The 5,244-nt window shown below is 34.7% G+C and overlaps 1 pseudogene; it reads left to right on the top strand.

Annotated features, from left to right (window-relative positions):
* Window positions 1-3,929: 3,929 nt before the first annotated feature.
* LOC141570856 (U6 spliceosomal RNA) lies at window positions 3,930-4,021 on the top strand (annotated as a pseudogene).
* The last annotated feature ends 1,223 nt before the right edge of the window (window positions 4,022-5,244 follow it).

The raw sequence follows: 5,244 nt of genomic DNA, 5'->3' as shown, positions 1-5,244 counted from the left end.
AACACATACACTAGTATTATTGTAGTTTATTGAGGAAGGTGTCAATATAAAAGTTCCAGATTTTCTCTCTTTTTTCCACATTTCTCCCTTTCCTTATCTTTTAAAACTCTATTTTCTTAACTATTAAAGTCATAGCTGTGAAAATTAGACTGAAGACATCACTGCTTATGTAGTCATGCGTAAATAAAAAGACACAGTATACTTAAATGAAAAGGATTCTGTTGCCCTCACCCTAAAACAGATCACACAGTGAACTGAAATAATTTAATATCTAATGTATATTCCATCATGTTTGCCTAATATGTCTTAATTTCATTTTCATCAAGATCAATTAAGGAAGAATACTTGTTTTGATCCCCCAGTAAGCCCACAGAACACTATCAGGATAATAATGATACTTATCACTTAATGGACAGTATGTACCAGGATACTGTACTAAAATGTGGTTGTTAGGATCAGGTAGGTTCTGCAGTAATAAGTAAATCCTTAAATATCAGGGACAGAGTACAATAAAAATTTATCTCTCATTGATGAAAAATTTAATGCAGCAAGGTGGGGATTTCCCTCCATTTCCTGATGTCTCTCTTCCATGATTTCTAGGATGGCCAAGGCAAGCAAGAGAGAAAGGGAAGAGAAGAAGAAACACACTAATACTTAAATGCCTCAGACTAAAGGTGACAGGCACATCGCATCCTCTCATGCTCCCATTTTCCAGAACACAGTCCCACAGTCCTATACTAACTCTTAATTAGGCTGGTGAATGTTGTCATCCTATCTGTCCAGAAAATGAAAATAGTCAGTTGAAGAATTAGAATAGTCTTCATTACATGAATAAAGTGTTATCCTTTTAAATCCATTCATATCCCTATTAACTTACTTTGATGATTACTAATTGCAAGAATTCTCAGACCTTTATTCCAAAATCAGGACTATTTTCTCCACCTGTCACCAACTGAATAATCATGAGATTGTTAGCAGAGCTTTAAAATATAATGTGTTCCCAGAAACAGATTAGCTACCTGTCCATCAGCGTGTGACCCAAGTACATTTTGCCCCACTCCAATGTTGGCTCTCAGACAACGGCTTTACGAAACCTCTTTCTTTGATGGAAGTCCACCATGTCCGGAATTAGAAAGGTCATGGTGTTCACAGGTTCATTAGCCTTAACCACCCAATGGAAATAGAAATAAATGAAAAGGTTCTAGCAGTTATTACTAGGATAATGCTATAAAGTGTAACATGAGGTTTTTGTAAAGATAAAAATTTAGAAAGGAAAATGAGGAGACAGGAATGATCAAGAAAGACAATAATGAGCAGTGATAGCAAAAGAAATAAGTTAATGGACTGAGTTGAAAAGAAGCAGGGAGCCCTCACCATCTCTAACAGGAGATGTGAAGATGACTTTTCACTCTGTCATATTTCCTTCTCCCTTCTTGTCTTTTATTTTGCTTTGTTTGTTCTTTTCTCTTCTCTGGCATTGGTCTTATTCACAGTTATATAGCAGTGTCATTGAAAAATTATCTTGCTTTTAAAAAGCTTAAAAGAATGAATCCAGTCATCAAATTGAGGAAATTTGCTAGATTAATCTTTGTGAAGAAATGAAAAAAATTAAAAAATTCAGTCTCCCAAATTCTTGCTTCCTTGCCTCCTTCCTCCACCGTGACCTCCTTTCTTTCTGACATTCTCCCTTTGTCACCTCCATAAAAGCAATGGAATGAATATCAGTCAATGACCTTCCCTTACTATGAGCTATAAAACACAAAATGAGGACTTTAATCTAAGCATCAAAAGAAGGCCAAGTTCAAGCAGGCATGTGCCAAGCTGCTGCACTCTGAATGTCTGACACACCTATATACCTCACTATTTTTAGTGACAGCATCCAAAGTAATTTCAGCAGTTGATAAAAACCAATTGACTTCCTACAGAATTACCATTAGAGCATTTTATGCTACCATAAAAGAGGCACTAATTACCACAGAAAGTCAGAGACAGCTTTACATTTTCTCCCTAAATGGCATAGAACACTGGAAGCTCTATAGTTAGTATCGTTTTGTCATGAGTTCTTTTTAGATTTAAATATAGACCATTTCTAAGCTCATTTTGCAAAGCTAATGTATGAAGAATCATGAATGACATAGTTACACTATAAGCATTTCTTAAAAATAGATATATGCAGTTTATTTCAGTCCCAAATCAAAAATTTGTGCTAAACTTGCATGAAACAATCACCAGAGTTCCATGGCCAAGCCTCCAGGGTTCTACTTGATTTCCTATCAGCAACAATGAAGCTTTCCTACAAATGGGAAGCATTTGAACACGGCAACTTCCAATGGTAATGCCTATCAAAATTGTCTTCCTACTGTAGTCACCATACCTGGATAAAAGAGGAGGGGAGAGTTGTGTTTTACTAGATTGCTACAAATTGTTGCCTTGAGATCATGGTACTTCTGGGATAGAGTAAGAAAAATGGTTAAATGTTTTAAAGCGTACTTTTACTAGACTGTATGTTAAAAATAAAAATACTGTAAAGTTCTTCACATGAGAAACTTAATGAGATTAAAAAAAGAACACCACATGCATTACATAAACGTGAACTCCAATACTGGCTGACGTGCAAGGTATGTTAAATCATAGGCTGACTACAATCATACCTTGAATATAGCCTGTTGTTTCTATGAGTGTTTAATCTTATTCTAGGCAATTTCAAATCTGCTTTTCTATTGGAAAGCCAACCTACAATTTGTCAAGTTAGTTTTGTCACAGAGCTATGTTACCAGTGGGTAGTCAGTGAATACTAGTACCACAATAATAATTGTGAGTTGCATTTGTGTAGAAGTTCCACAAATGCAACACAACTGCAAGTGAAAATATATTCTCATATATTTCTGATGAAAAAATAGAACTCTGAGCTTAAAGCCACTAAGGAGCCACTTAATATCATATAATTAGTAATGAATGACACAGGAATGGATACAATATCCTCACTCAAATTCCAGGAAATAGACAAATATGAAAATAAAGACCCAGGCATTAAAAGTTTAACTATTAGTTGTTTTAATAGTAGTATTAGGTGTGATCTTTATAAGTGTGCTACTCAACTGTAGTAGTCTTGAAAAGAAATGAAGAAGTATAGAAAACAACTCTCTTGTTTGTTCATTAGAAAGAATCAGCATATCATCATTTCAAACTTTATATCTCAGATCCATTGTTCTAGTATTCCTTAGAAGTAAAATAATGAGAAATAAGAAATATCATGTATTCATTAAATGCCAACTACATGCCAGGCACTGTGCTCTTTGCTTAAACTTCAGGTATAAAATGTGCAGTCTCCTTTTCCTTAAGGAGCATATTCTGGGGGTAGCAGAAAAATATATTCACAATTCCAATTCAACATAATAATTATGAAGTAGGTATGTAAGAAATGTAGGAGAGCCTAAACACTTCTGTCTTAAAGCTTTCACTTGTCCTACCTCGTAACAGCTTATTTGTACTGCTTTTAAAGATGCGAAGACTACAGCAAAGGATATAACTTTCCCATGAATTGTTTTTCTTTTTGCAAACCAGCTACAAGTTTTAAACAAGGGAAGATTCAGGAAGAAAATAAGAGTGTCTATATTCCATTATGTGAAATTATATTGCCAATCTTTTCTAATGGTCTGGGATTAAATAAAAAATAAAAGAATTAGCAGGGATTATAAATTGAATTTTGTAAATCATGCACATTACAAAACTACCTCACAAGGTGAGTGTCAAGAAAAATCCTGGCCTACATTCTATATGCAGAATCAGGTACCTTAGCATTGGGCCTTGTCCATAGACTTTGTCAAATTCAGGTGAATTTTCCTTATGGACTAATGACAGCCCTGTGTTTTAGGGACCCCATTACTGGGCATGCCATCAGAAGTCTGCCCTTAGAAAAGATCCCCACTGTTCTTTATGGCAGCGCATATACTAAAATTGGAACTATTCATGGCTTTTGTACAAGGATGACACACAAACTCATAAAGTATTCCCTATTTTTACATCCCATGTTCATGGATCATAAGAATCGATATTGTTGAAATGGCCATACTACCCAAACCCATCTACATATTCAGTGCAATCCCCATCAAAGTACCAAAGGCAATAGAAGAAACGATTCTAAAATTGGTATGGAACTACAAAAGAACCCAAATAGCCAAAGCAATACTGTAGAAACAAAGAGTAAATCTAGAGATACCACACTTTGATTTAAAACTATAGTATAATACAAAGTTATGATACTAAGCATGGTATGGGAACAAAAATAAACATGTAAATGTAACAGAACAGAGAGCCCAGAATGAAATCCTGGCATATACCATCAACTAATATTGGACAAGGGAGCCAAGAACACCCAATGGGGAAAGAATAGTCTCTTCAACAAATGGTGCTGCAAAAACTGAAGAAACAATGCAGAACAATAAAATTGGGCTCCTATATCATATCACTCACAAAAATTCTAAATGAATTAAAGACTTAAACGCAAGAACTGCAGTAACACTCCTCAAAGAACACATAGAGAATAAGCTCATCGATATTGGTCTTGGCAGTGATTTTTGGATATGATGCCCAAAACACAAACAACATAAATAAAAATTAACAAATGGGACTACATCAAACTCAAAAGCTTCTCCGCACCAAAAGAAACAATCAATAAAATCAAAAGGCAACTTACAGAATGGGAGGAAATTTTTGCAAACCCTATATCAGATAAGGGGTTAATACCCAAAATATATTAATGCATACAACTTAATAACATAAAAATAATCTGATTGAAAAATGTGCAGAAGAACTAAATAAATATTTTCCAAAGAGGATATCAAAATGGACATGAAAAGATGCTCAACATCACTAATTGTCAGGCAAATCCAAATCAAAACCATGATATCACCTGATATGTGTTAGAATGTCTGTCACCAAGAGGACAAGAGATAACACGTGTTGGTGGATGTGTAAACAGGTCCAAACACTATGGAAAACAATATGGAAGTTCCTAAAAAATGCAAAGTAGACCTGCCATACAATCCAGCAATTTTACATCTGAGTTTATACCCAAAGGAAACAAAAACAGGATTTTGATGAGATATATGCACTCCCAGGTTTATCGCAGCATTATTCACAATCACCAAAGATGGAAATAACCCAAATGCCTATCAATGGATAGATGGATTAAAAAAAAAATGGTATGTATACACAATGAGAAATTAATCAGCCATAGAGAAA

Source organism: Rhinolophus sinicus, linkage group LG03 (genome assembly GCF_036562045.2).
Source record: "Rhinolophus sinicus isolate RSC01 linkage group LG03, ASM3656204v1, whole genome shotgun sequence".
Classification (NCBI taxonomy): domain Eukaryota; kingdom Metazoa; phylum Chordata; class Mammalia; order Chiroptera; family Rhinolophidae; genus Rhinolophus; species Rhinolophus sinicus.
This window is presented reverse-complemented; position numbering and strand designations above follow the sequence as displayed.